Source organism: Gopherus flavomarginatus, chromosome 10 (genome assembly GCF_025201925.1).
Source record: "Gopherus flavomarginatus isolate rGopFla2 chromosome 10, rGopFla2.mat.asm, whole genome shotgun sequence".
In the NCBI taxonomy this organism is placed as follows: Eukaryota; Metazoa; Chordata; order Testudines; family Testudinidae; genus Gopherus; species Gopherus flavomarginatus.
In genome coordinates, this window is record NC_066626.1 from 73,136,873 (window position 1) to 73,154,121 (window position 17,249).

The 17,249-nt window shown below is 44.0% G+C and overlaps 1 protein-coding gene across 46 annotated transcripts in view; it reads left to right on the plus strand.

Annotated features, from left to right (window-relative positions):
* The first annotated feature begins 279 nt into the window (after positions 1 to 279).
* The window catches only part of CLASP1 (cytoplasmic linker associated protein 1), a 278,689-nt gene continuing 261,719 nt past the window's right edge, over positions 280 to 17,249 (plus strand). For 16 of the 46 annotated variants that reach the window (XM_050916953.1, XM_050916954.1, XM_050916959.1 and 13 more), the window contains exon 1: positions 282 to 525. The gene's annotated coding sequence lies outside the window, so the exon portion shown is untranslated. Of the gene's footprint in view, positions 526 to 6,310; positions 6,369 to 7,832; positions 7,946 to 17,249 lie in introns of all 46 variants that reach the window. The other 30 variants (XM_050916946.1, XM_050916947.1, XM_050916942.1 and 27 more) reach the window with 5 other exon arrangements.

Sequence of the window (17,249 nt, forward strand, 5' to 3'; positions counted from 1 at the left end):
CAGACTCCGGGACTCCGCAGGGCGCGGGCTTATCTCGCAGGATACCCCGACGGCTGGCCCGCGCCTGCGCAGATTGTACGCTTACCTCATATCAGCCACGCTTGGAAGACTTCCCCTCTCTCAACATGGAGCTCCACGGGAGGTGTTTCCGGCCGCTCTAGCCTTCCCCGGAGCTCCATGGTGAGAGGGAAAGTCTGCAACAGAGCGCAACCCTCGTGCGCGTGCGTCCTGCTTTGCTGGGGCGTCTTCTCGAGGGTCAGACAAAAATAGTGCGCATGCGCGCTGGGCTTTCGCGCCTGCCTGTGAGTCCTTCCAGTAGGTGCTGAGTGCGCATGCGCTCTGGGGGTTCCATTCTTACCCAGCCCCGGCAGCAGCATTGGGGTGGAGGAGCAGCAGCCATGCACTGCAGTAGGAGTGGCGGGAATTAAGCGGGGTCTGCTGCTCCCGTTCTACTGCATGCACCCTCTGTAACGTACATGAGTCCGGCTGTATTGCACCCCCCATCTGCTCTTCCAGCAGCTCCAGGTAAAACCCCAGTGTCATGTAGCGTGTAGCTGATATGTGGGGGGAGGGGGCTGCACTCAGCCCTTGGCTTGTTGGGGGGAGGGGGAGCATTGTTTGGTGAAATCAATAGCTTACAGAGCTGCCTCTGCTCTGTGGCTGTGCTGTGCACAGCAGGGTTTGTTCCTGGCAGTTTTGCCCAGTGTTTTAAAGTATTTTTTTCTAAACAGGAGGATTTTGTATTCTGTTGCACACACATGAAAGAAAAGACTTGGAAGGCACCAGCACTGTGGTAGCCCATCGTAGGAAGAGCGGTGGGACTGTGATTTCCAGAGGGAATTCACTTCCCTTGTTCCAGACGTTTTAAAAATGGACAAAGCAGTATAGAAAACAGTGTAAGGATGAATCCTGTACTGGCTGGGAGGGGTGAACTGGATGACCTAATAGGGCTTTTTCTTCTGATTTGGGGATGGGTTTTAGAAATCTAAACCGGGGGAGGGAGGCTGGGGAGTATAGACTCAAGGCTTTTGTTTCATCCTTAACTCTCCCTGCTGTGCTTAGATCTGAGATTAGTGCATGGCTGTATGTACTGCAATACTTAGGCACAATGGGTGATTTTACTATTAGTTCCTTACCCCTAAATCTCCATTCTAACAGCGTTTAGTTAGATCCTTTATTGTATGTTCTTTATTTTAAAAATCTGGCTATGTAATCTGAATAATTGACATAACAGCCTTTAATGATTCTTAGCGTGTACAACTAGATGTTCTTAATCTGTGGATTATCATGGTAGAGCCCTTGCTCTGAGTTGTGTCAGTGGGATCAAGGTTCTGATTCATGAATAACCATGTCCCCACACAATGTATGGTCAGTAAGGATTCTGTAATACTTTAGTGCATATTTAGTAGTTGATATTGAGATTTGAGTAACTTGACAGTTTTAGTGATGTATTAGTCTCTAAAGGCAGGCGGCTAGAAGATTAAATAATTTGTTTAATTCAAAGCTGTTTAGAAAGTGTGGTGGAAACACATTATTTTGCTCATCTTTTTTTTTAATTTTAATTGGAGATATGCCAGTCTCCTAGAACTGGAAGGGACCTTGAAAGGTCATCAAGTCCAGCCCCCCTGCCTTCACTAGCAGAACCAGTTTTTGCCCCAGATTCCTAAGTGGCCCCCTCAAGGACTGAACTCATAACCCTGGGTTTAGCAGGCCAATGCTCAAACCACTGAGCTATCCCTCCCACCAATCAATACATGCAGTTTAAAAGCATGTATTGATTTGAACAGATTAGTTGTTAGTTTTTGAGGTATGATACCAGTCATCTCTATGCTCTTGGGGAGCCAGCGTGAAGGATCCAGCCTGACTCATGAAAGACACCTCTTCTCCCCCGCCCCCCTTAAACCAAAACCCATCAGAGGAAAAAACTTGCAGAGAGCAGTGAAGGGCGTTGGGAGATACACCTAGACCTCTCCTGACAAGGGTGACAAGATTGACATCTCCATTAGCATACAGAATGAAGAACAGAGACAACTCCCCTAGCCTCATCTGTGTGAAAGATGGAACAGGGAGACATCTCAATTTGCATACAGAATGGAGAACAGAGAACCGCAGTGAACTCTGGGACTAGAAAAGCAGGGATGCACTGCATCATGGGAATCTCTGCTCCAGATGTTAATGAACCTGTGCCTGCCCACATCTAGCTCAGCAGTTATCAGACCAATTTTAGTAAGGAATCCTTGATTGATATCCAAAATATTGAAGCAGCATAATTGCATTGTGAGCTCCCTGGAAGAAAACACTACCCATAGCCAAGAGTAATCAGCTCCTATTGTGTAGCCTAATGAAAACCCTTGAGTCATCAGTTTACCTGTAAACAAATCTAGTGTTCTCCCTTGAACCACTGTATTTTCTCTACAAAAATCCCTACTCACCCTCCAGTAAGTGTTCTGATGCTTAGATCCAAACTATGCATCAGTTCCACTGAGACTCCATCTTCTCCTGACTGATCGTGCTGGGGGCTCTGCCTGTCTCCAGCACTCGGGACCCTGAGCTACCACCATCACCTGGGAACCCCAATCAGTTCAAGCCTCATAGAGTGGGTGCGATCCTCCTCTTTCTCTCTCTCTCTCTCTGTTTTCCTTTCTACCTTAGGTATTAACCTTTAATAATGTATGTTATGTTGGTTTAGCCCTCCTTGTGTAGTTATCACTATGGCCTGGTCTACACTAGGGCGGGGGGATCGATCTAAGATACGCAATTTCAGCTACGAGAATAGCATAGCTGAAGTCGACATATCTTAGATTGACTTACTTCGCGTCCTCGTGGCGCGGGATTGACAGCTGCCGCTCCCCCGTCGACTCCGCTTCCCCCTCTTGCCCTGGTGGAGTTCCGGAGTTGATGGGGAGTGCGTTCGGGGATTGATTTGTCGTGTCTAGACAAGACGTGATACATCAATCCCCAGTAGATCGATCACTACCTGCCAATCCAGCGGGTAGTGTAGACATACCCTATTATTCACTAAATAACTTTTATGGCTAAGTTGATTGCTTCTCTTGCTCTTGCTGAACTTTACTCTTATGTGTTTTTAGCTTCCCCCATTCACTCTACAGCAACACTTCTTTTACCTAAGCAAAAGATCCCTGCAGTGCCCAAAATACTGTGGGGTTTGCTTATCAAGTAGATTACTGCCAGTACAATTGTGATGTGAGAGTGGGGATAGGGACATGCTGAGTCTGGGACGCGTAAGGGTAACAGCTTGACAGTGCTGATTGACCCAGTCCGCTCAGACTTGCTCAGTTAATGTGTGTGCGGGTGTGTTCATCTGGTTCTGGGGCTGGAGAAACCCAGCCCCAGGGAATCTAGGTCCTGCAGGTCCCGAAGAGTAACCCGAATAAATGAGCATACCCCAAAGTAACGGGCAATCTGATAACAGGTGTTAGTATGTGTGACCAGCTTTGCCTTACAGAAAGATAGAGATGCTAAATAAACCTTTTTGTGTTGCTCCTCAGGATCTGCTCTGCCCTCAGATACATAAATGCCACTTCAATAGGAAGGGAGTCTCCTTACCCCTTCCTTAAAGAACATGTCTAAAAAGTGGTATTAGTGGACATACTGGATAAACACACTGCAGTAGGTTAGAGGCTATGCAGAAAGAGCTATCCTGTAAGGTATATAGGAATTAGGACCATTAGGTTGGTGGTTGACGGTCGTCACTGCTAATTTGATTGTGAAGCAGAACGTGGTAAAGCCTTGTTATAAAAATCTGAAGTAGGAAAATATTAGCTTGCAAGAGCCTACCTGCACACCGTATCTTATTGAAAAGTGCAAGGCTTTAAGAGGATCCTGTTTTTTGTTTCTGTTTTGCTTTAAAAAGCACTTTTTTGAACAAACATTCTGATTTGGACATTTCATTACAGCTTAGTCTGGCTTCAGTTTTTACATTTGATCTGTCGTCACTCAGACGATGTCTACACTATCACTTTTGTTGGTTAAACTTATGTTGGTCGGGTGTGAAAAAAACACTCCCTTCGCTGACAAAAGTGCTGGTATGGATAGTGCTATATTGGCAGGAGAGGCTCTCCTGCCAACATATCAACAACTGCTGGACATATCTACCCCCGCTCGTTGGGGGATGTTTTAATTAGGCCAGCAGAAGACCTTGCTCCCACCAGCAAAGAGTGGTACCTGGGAGACCTTATAGTGGCACAGCAGTACCACTGTAAGGTTTGTAGTGTAGACATAACCTCAGTGCCCAGTCCAGTTTCCACTGATGCCTTTTAATGGGAATTTAGATCAGGCCCTGGGTGAGTGTGTTACTATCCTCTCAAATGAACTTTCACAGGAAAATGATAAAAGACAAAAACACTCTTTCACCTATTGGAGGTCCAATAAAAGGTATTACCTATCCCATCTTGTCTGTCAATATAGGGAGATAGGCTTGTTGCTGGACTGGATCCTGTAAGCACTTGAGTAGTATGCTAAGGCCCAAGTTGTGGAAAAAAGACACAAAACAAGAGAGAAGAGGAAACTGCTGTATGAGGGTCTAAAGGAAGCGTGGACATAGTTATTTAGTCTGTGTCTAAGGCCTTGTCTACTCTATGTGGGAAATTCGATCTAAGCTATGGAATTTGAGTTACGTGAATAGCGTAACTCAAATTGACATAGCTTAGATCTACTTACCGAAGGGTCCACACTACACGATGTCGACGACAGGCGCTCTCCCATCGACTCCCCCATTCTTGAGCAGGTGGAGTACAGGAGTTGACGGGAGAGCGATCTGTGGTCAATTTAGCTGGTCTTCGCTAGACCTGCTAAATCAACCGCCAATGCATCGATCCCCGGTAAGTGTAGACAAGCCCTAAGAGATTTATACAGCCCCATTATTGTGATGTCTGAGTTATTCATGGTCTCTAATGTCTTTGTCCTTGCAACATCCCTCTGAGTTAGGGAAGGACAATTATCCCCATTTTACAGAGGAGAAACTGGGGCACAGAGAGTTGGAGCCATTTGCCCAAATTCATGCAGGATGTCTGTGATGGCGCAGGAAACTGAACTTAGGTCTCCCAACTCCTGGGCTAGTGCCCTAAGCACTGGACCATACAAATCCCTCCCAAATCTCAGTTTCATGAGTTTCTGATAGTAAACGAAAGAGATCTCTGCTTTGTTGCTTATGTAGGCTGAGCTGGCAGGTGATGGGGGGGCAGGATAGAGTCTCTAACCTCAAACTTGTAGCAGTTTTGCAGGATGAGCCACCAAAGCTACATTTTACTAAGGCGTCTAAGCTGCTCATTTTATCTTCCTTGTTGCAACTTCCCTCAATGGTGCCTGTTTGGTGCTTCAGGAACCTGACTGGTAGCATTGTAGCATCAGAGGTAATGTAGCCAATCATCACTCCATCCCGCCCTCCAGTAACCCTAACCTGAAACACTGAGCCTACTGCCTGACTCGGTTGTCTTCTCCCTGACGGTGCCAGTTTGGTGCTGCAGGCAGAGGAATCTCTCTTCCTGCTGTACCGAATGAGCACTGTTTAGATGACACAGAACAGCTTTTGACTGGGCGAAGGTAAATGATTTTGCCTGAGCCTGGCATAACGTGGAGGGAGCCACAGTAAAATCTCCAGCCTTACCCTTACTCAGCTGCTACAGATCTTGATCTGAAGGAGCTTCCCTATTCCAGTCCTGAACCCTGGGTCCCCCAAATCTGTGGAGACTCCTCAGACCTGACTTACAGTTTTATTTGCTGACTCACTTCAACTAATGAGACTGAAGTATGCAAATAAACTGGAGGGAGGGACTGGTGATTGCCTGAGCTACCTCAGTCAGCGCTCTTCTATCTGCAGCACCAAATGGTCACTACGTGGAAATTGGATTTTTCTGATTGTCACCAAAATCCATAGAGTCCGTTCTGTTTACCTAGAACAGTCTCTCAAATTTTGGAATTGATTGAGTGTAGTCTACAAAAGTTAATGCATTACAAATAGAGAAATGCCATCGTTTCAATGTTAGGCCTCACTTCTCTTGGCCAATAACTTATAGCACTACAAGTGAGACAACAGCACATTTGTGAGAGAAAGAAATATGTGTGAGTAAACCATTTTACACTTGCCAGAGGGACAATTGTAAAGGGGGCAGAGAAAGAAACTATACTGTCAAAATAACTCTGTCTTGAAGTACTGTAGAAATCTTAAGTCTGAGCTGTGGCTGAAGTGTATCAAAATCAGACAAATCAATGATAAAAACTTCTTGGTTTGATTTTTTTGGGTTTTCTTATATGTTGGGCAGATCCTGTAATTCTTTTCTGTATGATACAGATTCTGTCAAGGCCTGTTGGCTGTCACCGTCTGAGAGAGACTACTAACTTGAAATCTGGTCAGTTTCAGAATGAGCTGTTATTTCTGTTTCTACACCCTATCTTGTAGGACCATACCAACCCTTATGGTTTTACAATCCCTCAAACAGGGGAAAATGATTGGAAAAATCCACATTTTTTTGCCCATTGAGACAGGGCCTTTGTGTAGCAAGAACACATCAGTTATTCTGTTACCAGGATGAATGAAGCAGTCATCCACCAGAGGAAGAGGGGTGGGTGTTATGGCATCCTTTTCTACATAAACTCTTATAGTTCTGACCACTTATTTAATGGCATAGACTAGCTGAATGGTTCTTTCTAGCCTGTTCTGTGTTCTAATCAGGTTCTTATACTGCATCCATCAGCGTGGTATCAGACTTGGGTGCTTCGCTCTGTCATGGTATTCCAGGTATTGTTTGTATCAGATTAACGTGCTGTAAGCCTTCAAAAACTGTCTGAAACCCTTGAATGATCTGTTTAAAGAGAGGAGTGGCACAGTGGGGAAACTGATGAATAAGGCTACGTTTTAGGTATTTTTAGTAAAAGTCATGGACAGGTTACAGGCAGTCCATGACTTGTACTATATACCCTTGACTAAATCTTGAGTGCTGTGCAGCACGGGGTGGCCTGGGAGTGCGGCAGGTGCTTGGAGGTGGCAGTCCGGGGTTGTGTGGGGGTGAGGTGGCCTGGGACCCCCGCTGCTGCTGAGGGAGGGCGGGGGGTGTAGTGTTCTGAGACTGTCCCAGCAGCAGCTGGTGCAGCTGGCTCCCAGGCTGCTCCCAGGCCAGCCACACCAGCCCCTGGAGAAGTCACGGATGTCCCAGAAAGTCACGGAATGCATGACCTCCATGACAGACTTGCAGCTTTATTGATGAATGAAATATGTACATGTTCTTCAGCATCCTGCACTGTAATAAGTCTCTCTGTAAACTTTAAAGAGATCATCTTCATCAGGCGTAGTTATTCCTTTTATCCAGGGATGATGATGATTTTTTTTTTTTTTTTTTTAAAGAAGCTTAGTTAAAAAAAAGTTTCAACCACTTAAGTTACAGGAGGGCAAAAAGGAAAGGTTTTATTTAAGGGCAATTTCAAACAGCTTGTGTCTTAATGCATATATCGTTTGTGGACTTATCCCTGCTGCCTCACTTAGCCAAATATCTGAAAGGTCTGACTCCAGCGAGGGAGAGTGCAATAGTTGGTGCACAGCTTACTAAATGTGGGGGTGGCATTGATGTTAATTTTTAGAAAGGAAGTGTCTTTAGATTATTGCAAGGAAATGGATCTTAAAAAATATTTAATTTGTTTTCTCTAGTACATTCCTGACAGTGGAAATAGACTATCTGATCTCTAGTTCTAATACAGTAGCACAATCCTGCAGTGTTTTGATTTCAGATAACTTCTAAAAAATGTTCTAGTAGATTCATCTGGAACTTAAATGACCCAAGATACATTTTTATTGGTCTTTGATTTCTCTGTTTTTTAAGCAAACTGAGGCAGACTTGAGCTGACACTGCTCCTTCACTGCAGATCTGATCAACATAGGGTCTGATCTAACTTACGCATCCAGTAGACCGGGGTCAGCAGCCTTTCAGAAGTGGTGTGCCAAGTCTTCATTTATTCACTCTAATTTAAGGTTTCGTGTGCCAGTAATACATTTTAGTGTTTTTAGAAGGTCTCTTTCTATAAGTCTATAATATATAACTAAACGATTGTTGTATGTAAAGTAAATAAGATTTTTAAAATGTTTAAGAAGCTTCATTTAAAATTAAATTAAAATGCAGAGCCCCCCCCCCCCAACTGGTGGCCAGGACCTGGGCAGTGTGAGTGCCACTGAAAATCAGCTCGTGTCTTAATACCAGCAACAACCTGTTGTAACTAAGATGGAAGGACTGTCTTCTGGTAAATGTTAAATATTTAACTCAACAGCTTAGGAAGAGAAGTACTTATGTGGTAAAATGCAGCTATAAAACCTATTCACGTAGACTCTGGAGTGGATACAGAAGTCTCTTCCATATGTAAATAACACAGGGCTCTTTTGAAATGTAGACTAGATAACAAGGCTTCTTTCCTCTTCCCCCTCCCCTTATTCCTCCCCCCCCATACATGATTCAAAGGCAGATGTAATTAGACCGTTTAAAAAAGCCATTGCTAAAGATCCCTAGCTGGACACCCAGTGTACTGACATTCCATTTGCCTCCTTCACTCCTTCCATCATCTGTTCTGGAGTTCTTAAGGGTTGGAGGTGGCGAGATCTAGCTATAGTGCTTGGGTAGTGACAGTTGACTTTGTTGCCTATTGACTTCTAGAAGGTTGTTGAAAGCTTCCAAGCAGTTCTGTTTGCTTAACACAGCTTTAGACTTGGCCACAGTTTCTCCTCCCAAGTATGGTATGGAGTCAGAAACCATCAAGTTAGTATTTCTAGCAGCTTATGCTGTGTCCTCTTCTCATCCTAGAAAGAGTCCTCCCGAAGATCCCACAGTAAACTCACACTACTCTCACATGGAGATGTGATCCAAACACAGGGATTCCTGACTTGTAATTCCCCCCCATCTCCCCTGCCCAAACCCTTGTGACTTTTGCAAGTCACTTATTCTCTTCCAGTCCTTGACTCCTTGCTTTCCAGCTGGGACGCTATTTACCACTTGGAGGTGGAGAGTTAGTTAGGGTTTATAAAGTGCTTAGAAAATTAAAACTTTGGTTGCCAGGAAGGATTTTCTTTCATATCCCATCTTTAGTCATGACCTGTTGTTTAGCTTGAAAGTTGAGGAATGAGACCTAATGCTTGGCTAAGACAAGTTCTGAAACTTAAAACAATGCCTACTTGATTTCTGTAAAGGACCAGACCTTTATCTTGCCTGGAAGAGAACTTTTCCTAGGTCCCGTTGCTTTCATGTACTGGCATGTGACTGGGCGTCCCTAGCAGCTTCCTTTGGACCTCTGATAGACAAGCTGTGGCATTGTCCCCTCTCTTTTCCTAACTAATGAGAAGCTTCATGCTTCAGAAACCTCATGCAATAAATCTGTTTTACCTCGGGGAGTTCTGCTTCTTGTACGCACAAACAACCTACTTCTTGCCTGTCGCCTGTGCTTTACTAGCCGTTTATGTATTAGTAGGGAGTGCCTGGAGGATTTGTGAAAGTAGTAAGTATAGTAGTTCCATCCCAACCCTTTATTGAGATCTCTTTAAAACCAGATTATCCTGCTCTCATGCCCAGGATGTGATTGTGCATCTTCTCAGAAAGTTGTCTTGCCATCTGTTGTGCACCCCCCGGCCTGGATAAAAAAGGCAAGAAAATTGCTAATGTTGGGTTTGTCGGTAATAGATATCTCAGAGGGGAAGGGTGGTCTTGTGCTTATGGCACTAGACAGAATCTCAGCAGAACAGGCTTCAGTTCCCAGCACTGCCAAAGACCTCAGATTTGACTTTGGGCAAGTCACTGAATCTCTGTGCTTTGGTTCCCCATCTGTAAAATGGGGATACTACTTTTCTCCCACCTTTTGTCTCTTAACTTTTTGGATTATATACTTAGAGACAGTCTCTGCTCCAGATATATATTGCTTAGGGTCATGATCTTGCTTCAGGGACTCTAGCTGCTACTGCAGTTACAGATAGCTAATAAGGGTGAGGTTCTCAAACTTTCCTGGTGTGGACTACCTCCCTTCCCACTGATGACTGTGTGGGACACTTCTCCCACTGGTGATCTACTGACCTCCCTTGGCAACTGTAGCAATTTGCTTACAAGGGAAAATATTCAGTGTATCTTAATTTATTTTAATGTGATCAGGAAAAGAGGAGAGCCAGTGATGTATGACCCAACTGCGAGTCTCCTCAAAGCACTGGTGGTCCATGTACTGCAGCTTGGATATCAATGCGCTAAAGACTTTGAGATAAGTATTATTAGATTAGTTCAGAATCGGTCTTCCAGATAACTTCAGTTTTAATAATATATTGGAGAAATATTAGGTATATTTAAAACAGAGTTTCAGGGTGGATTGATTTAAATCAAAGCAATTTAAATTACTGATTTTAATCATGATTTAAATCAGCAAGTAGAAAATCTTGATTTAAATAATTTTAATTGTATTTCGCATTTGTACTTCAGTCATTTTCGTAAAGAAAGGTTGATTCTCATTGGTTGGCAACCATTAAAACATGTTGATTTGCAAGTAAATATATCCTTTACTCTAAATTTGGTGCTTCTTGCTAATGAGGAGGATACATTATCTGTACACACTTATGTAAGCAATTATATGGATTCTTATTTTTTTTACCTTTTTATGATGATAGAAAATGGTGAATGATGCATTTATTTTACTAAATGACAGATTTTTTACTTGTAATTTGTGCCAAGCTCTCTTTGGATGGAAATTCAAATTTAATTAAAATTCACAAAACATTTTTTTAATTAAAACTAACTTAATTGTTCTGGATACATAAGAAAGCTACAGTTTATCAAAACATGTCTTGCATTTAAAACTAACTGATCTGTTAAACAAAGGGAGTATTATCTGTAGCTAGTTAATTCAACTTATCAGTTCTGGTCACCATATCCTTCAAGATTTTAGAAATAATGGATCTCATCCTCTCATCTCATTTTTATTCCTAAATTGGAAGAGAACAAGCTTTCCTGCTTTTTTTTGCTCTTAGTCAGTTTCTTAACTTTGAAAGAACCAGTCGTTGAACTGATCTAGTTGAATAAACTGGAATGAAGAAAATATTTTCTCTGCATGTGCAGAAGAAGCTAGTGCTGTCAAAGGCTGATTTAGCATTTCAGCAAACTCTGGTTCTAAGTCAGGGGTGGGCAAACTTTTTGGGCCGAGGGCCACATCTGGGTGGGGAAATTGTATGCGGGGCAAGGGGTTGGAGTGTGGGAGGGGGTGCGGTGTGCAGGAAGGGGCTCAGGGCAAGGGATTGGGGCAGAGGAGAGGTGCAGGGTGTATGAGGGGGCTCAGGGAAGGGGGTTGGGGTGCAGGAGGAGTGTGGGGTGTACGAGGGGGCTCGGGGGAGTTGGGGTGCAGGAGGGTTGTGAGGTGCAAGCAGGGGGCTTAGGGCAGGGAGTTGGGGGGGCGGGATGCAGGAGGGATTTGGGCTCTGGGCCGGGACCATTTACCTAAAGCAGCTCCGGGGTGGCAGCGGCACGCACCGGGGCCAGGGCAGGTTCCCTGCATGCCTGCCCTGTCCCTGGTCCCGTGCTGCTCCAGGAAGTGCTGCAGCCCCGGGGGGGTGGAGGTCTCTGCGTGCGCTGCCCTTGCCGTACTTCCAGATACCTCCCTCAAAGCTCCCATTGGTTGCAATTCCCCATTCCTGGCCAATGGGAGCTGCAGGGAAGTGGTGCCGGCTGCTTCTGAGAGTGGCACCGGGCCCATGGCACCATGGGGTGCAATCCCACGGGCAGGATCCAAAGCCCTGAGGGGCTGGATCTGGCCTGCGAGCTGTAGTTTGCCCACCCCTGTTCTTGGTGCTTAGCCACTGACGTCCACCAGGTCAGAGGTTTGACTTTCTTTAAAACTTCAGCAGCCATGTGTTGCTTAATGTTATTTTTTTTGTATTTAATTTAGATGGGCATATGAGGTCCTCCAGGGATCTGTCCTGGGTCTGGTTCTGTTCAATATCTTCATCAATGATTTGGATAATGGAGAGTACACTTATAAAGTTTGCGGACGATACCAAGCTGGGATGGGCTGCAAGTGCTGTGGAGGATCCAGTGATGGTGGAAAACTGGAGAAATGGTGTGAAATAAAGAGGATGAAATTCAGTAAAGACAAATGTAAAATACTACACTTGGGAAAGAATAATCAATTGCACAAATATAAAATAGGAAATTACTGCTTAGGACGAAGTTCTGCAGAAAAGGATCCATGGGCTATAGTGGATCACAAACTAACTATGAGTGAACAATGAAATACTGTTACAAAAAAAACAAACCTTATTTTGGGATATATTAGCAGGAGAGTTGTAAGCAAGACACAAGAAGTAGTTCTTTTGCTATACTCAACAATTTTAAGGCTTCAGTTGGAGTACTGCGTCTAGTTCTGGGCACCACATTTCTGAAAAGATATGGAAAATTGGAGAAAGTCCCAGAGGAGAGCAACAAAAATTATTAAGGGTCTAGAAAACATGGCCTACAAGGAAAGATTGAAAAAAGATTGGGTTTGTTTAGTCTGGAGAAGAGAAGACTGAGGGATGACATACGCATCTTCAAGTCATAAAAGGCTGTTATAAAGGGGAGGTGATAAATTTGTTCTCTTTGTGCTCTGAGGGCAGGACAAGAAGCAATGGGCTTAAATTTCAGCAAGTGAGATTTGGTTAGACATTAGGAAAAACTTCCTAACTATAAGGGTAGTTAAGCACTAGAATAAATTGTCTAGGGAGGTTGTGGAATCTCTATCATTGGAGGTTTTTAAGAGCAGGTTAGACAAACACCTGTCTGGAATGGTCTAAATCAGGGGATCTCAGGACAAATTTTTTAATGGCCTCCGAATGGGCCACCAGCTGTTGCTGGTGGCTGTTCTCACACTTAATTAGCTTTAGGAAAACCTAAAATACTTCATTAGCTTTAGGAAAACCAAATAAATATGCACATATACGTGTCCACATCATTGCAATTTATTTATGGATAGCTTATGAGTCTGTTGTGAAAAGTGGTATTAACAAACCTACAAGTATAACTTTTCACAGCAGACTTACTTGTCCCTGGCAAGTGTGGGGACACATTAAGTCCTGGATGGGAGGTTGGGGGAGGTAGCAGGGAGGCTGGAGCCTGAAGCCCTGCTACCAGAGTCTGAGGCCTTCAGCTGGAGGACGGAGCCCGAAGCCATGCGGCCAGAGCCTGGGGCCTACCGTTGCACAGCCAGAGCCTGGGGCTGGAGCCTGAACCCTCATGTCGGAGCCTGCCGCCCCGCCACCCCAGGGCTGAAGCCCAAAGCCTGAGCCCTGCTGGCTGCTTCCTCCTACAGCATTGTGCCCGACGTGACTTCAGGGGGGGTAGGGCCCAATCCCTGTTGGTAGCCCCAGCAACCAACACCAAGGCAGTGCATCCAGGAGCAACAGGGAGGGGGATGTGTTGCTACTTTTCCCCCTTTTCCCCCCATCACAGCCCAGCAGGCTGTGGCCACAAGAAAAGCCCTGGTGGCTGTATTTGAGAAACGCTGGTACTGTACTGTATGCTGGTACAGGGGACTGGACTAGATTACCTATAGAGGTCCCTTCCAGCCCTACATTTCTATGATTCTGTGATTAATAGATTATAAATAGAGTATAAATATAGAATATAAAAAGATTATAAATTTAGGCCTTGGCATAGGTATGTCAGTTTCAAATTTAATTTTTAAATAGGTTTATTTAAAAAAAAACCCACTATATTTACTTTAAATAAAATCCAATTTAAAAGAAAAATCCAGTTGTGTGTGTGTGTTTTTTAACTAATTCATTTTTATCCACCTGCCTGGTTTTCTTCTTAATGTTTGGACAGTTTCTTTTACTCCAGTTTTCAGTCACTAGCACAATGCCAGTTAGCAACTTTGAGTCTTAAACTCAAATTTAAATCTTAAAATTTGCTGCAATTCCATTATTGCATATGTATGATGATTTGTGCCCTATAAGAACCTATGGCATTTTCTATGCTGGGTGTTTAGCCACTGCTATAGCTGCACCAATGGAAATCCCTAGTGCAGACATGGTTAAAACAGAAGCAACAATTCATACTGGTTAAAGCTTACCCTGTTTCAAACCTGGGTAAGTTGTGCCAGTATAAATTGTGCTACACTGATGTTAGCCTCTATACTATGGGGTTTCCACTGAGGCGGAGGGTGCACTCATAAGGGAATGTCAGGGTTATTATTCACCTTTGTCCTGTCCCTTTAAGTATTGAAGGTCTGCTAACTGGGTGAAAGGGGACAACTCTGGCTGCCACATCGGAGTTTCATGTGTTCTGAAAGGATTCAGCAGCAATGGGGCTTGTACAAGCTGTCAGTTTAATACAACTCCAGTCTGGGAGTGTAACAGTCTGAACTGGTGGCTTAAAGCTAGGGAAATCTTGCAATTTCCACTGTTAAATCCAGCTCAGCTTCTCTAATGTCAACAGTATTGCTAATGCACTGTGTAGACAGACCGCCGATTGCACTCTGTATTTTAAGCAGAGGGTCTCTGGTTTAATAAGCACTGCGCTTAAAAAGCCGATGGCCCATCCAAGCTGGGGCTCTCAGCATGCTAGCACTGTTGGAGATGAACTAGTATTAATAATAGTAGGAAACTTGTGTGTGAAATTTCCCCATGCCATAGAGAGAAACTTAGAGGCACTCTAAGCTTGAAGTTCAGTAAACTTCAGACAAGTTAAGTAGTTTTGGGTATCACACTGGTTCCTGAGTCTTGCTGTCTAGCTTTACAGTTTTACATTCACATTTCTTATTAAAAGACTGGTTGCTGCCCTGTTGCTGTTGAAAGATGCACACGCATCAGATAAGAACATAAGAATGGCCACACTGGGTCAGACCAATGGTCCATCTAGCCCACTATCCTGTCTTCCGAGAGTGGCCAATGCCAGGTGCCCCAGAGGGAATGAACAGAACAGCTAATCATCAAGTGATCCATCCCATCGCCCATTCCCAGCTTGTGGCAAACAGAGGCTAGGGACACCATCCCTGCCCATCCTGGCTAATAGCCATGGATGGACCTATCCTCCATGAACTTATCTAATTCTTTTTTGATCCCTCTTATAGTCTTGGCCTTCCCAACATCTTCTGGCAAAGAGTTCCATAAGTTGACTGTGCATTATGTGATGAAATACTTCCTTTTGTTTGTTTTAAACCTGCCGCCTATTAATTTCATTTGGTGATCCCTAGTTCTTGTGTTATGAGGAGTAAATAACATGTCCTTATTTACTTTTTCCACACCAGTCATGATTTTCTAGACTTCTATTATATTCCCGCGTAGTTGTCTCCTTTCCAAGCTGAAAAGTCCAAGTTCTATTAATCTCTCCTCATATGGAAGCTATTTCATACCTCTAGTCATTTTTCTTGCCATTTTCTGTACCTTTTCCAATTCCAATATATCTTTTTTGAGATGGGGTGACTAGATCTGCATGCAGTATTCAAGATGTGGGGGGTACCATGGATTTATATAGAGGCAGTATGATATTTTCTGTCTTATTATCTATCCCTTTCCTAATGGTTCCTGTCTTTTTGTTAGCTTTTTTGATGGCTGCTGCACTATCCACCATAACTCCAAGATCTCTTTCTTGAGTACTAACAGCTAATTTAGACCCCATCAATAAATAACTATATAGGGGAAGTGGGAACAGACTGTACACAAAGTGCTGTTGAAGAGACACAGTAAATTGGAAGAAGAGTAATCCTGCAGTTGTAGCAGTTGAGTGGTACTTGCAACACCTGTAGGTAAAATGTTTTTTAAGTTGATGTCCCTTTTAGAATGAGATTCCTAGGCTTTAGGTTTTGGAAAACAAGCAGTAACACTTAAATCAGAAGCATACACTATTTAATTGTAATTGTCAAAAATGTACCTGAACAGTTCAAGGAACCTTACTGCCTACACATGGAAGCTAGATCAACAAGAGCTGAGAGCAAGTTTCCTTAACAAGATACTTGCATAGCTGCCATTTTTGTAACCCCCTGCCACCTTCATCTCTCCGGTAAGATGAAGTTTCTCCTTCAGCTAGAGCATTTGATGTTTACGTTGCCACCTTGGTGTTATCTCTTAGGCCTGGTCTACACTGGGGTGGAGGGGATCGATCTAAGTTCCGCAACTTCAGTTACATGAATAACATAGCTGAAGTCGATGTACTTAGATCAACTTACTGTCGTGTCTTTACTGCGGTGAGTCGACTGCTGCCACTCCCCCGTCGACTCCGTCTGCCCCTCTGGCCGAGCTGGAGTACAGGGAGAGGGCTCGGGGATTGATTTATCGCATCTAGACTAGACGCGATAAATCAATCCCTGCTGGATCGATCGCTACCCACCAATCCGTCTGGTAGTGAAGACATACCCTTAGTGTCAAGTATCAGAGGGGTAGCCATGTTAGTCTGGATCTGTAAAAGCAGCAAAGAATCCTGTGGCACCTTATAGACTAACAGACATTTTGGAGCATGAGCTTGTGTTTGCACACGTCATTGAGAAAGGTTTACTGTTAGATAAAGTAGTAATGTTTTGCCTCACTGAGGGCTGCTCTATACTGGCAACATTAAAGCCTTTAACGTGGCTTGTGTAGTCGTGGTACAGCTCTGGCAGAGAGCTATTCCAATGTTCTAAAAAACCCACCTCCACGAGGCGTGTAGCTCTCAGCGCTGGTGCACCGTCCATACTGGAATGTTACAGTGCTGAAAATTGCAGTGCTCAAGGATGTGTTTTTCATGACCCTGAGCGAGAAAGTTGCAGCGCTGTAAAGTGCCAGTGTAGACAAGCCCTGAGAAGTATTACATCTTATTGAGTTCCTTGCATCCCAAAATGCTTTACAAGCTCCGTACAGCTCTGATATGCAGCCATCTCTGGAATAAAGGGTTGGTAACTGACCAGGGGACTCAGCGCAACAGTTGAGGGAGAAGAGGCAATTTTGGCCAAAGATGCTGGGGCAAGTCCCTTCCTCTTTCAGAAAGAGCCATGAGATCCTTTCTTTGTTCTCAGAAAGTACATGTCATCTGCACAGTACTTGGTTCATTTCTGAAGGATGATGTGTTGTCCCTGCTGGGACATGAACCATTGGTTTGAGAGAGCCTAGTTATTAAGCCCAATCCTGAGACCTATTCATTCCTTTTGGCAGGGGGTGTTTGAGATAGTGATTCTTTTGTAGGCTTTTATACTTGAAAACAAACATCACTGCCTGTTTTTTGAAATTGGAAACCTCTTTAAGAGGAGCTCTTCACTCTAGTGGAAAGTCATGGTTCAAAGGC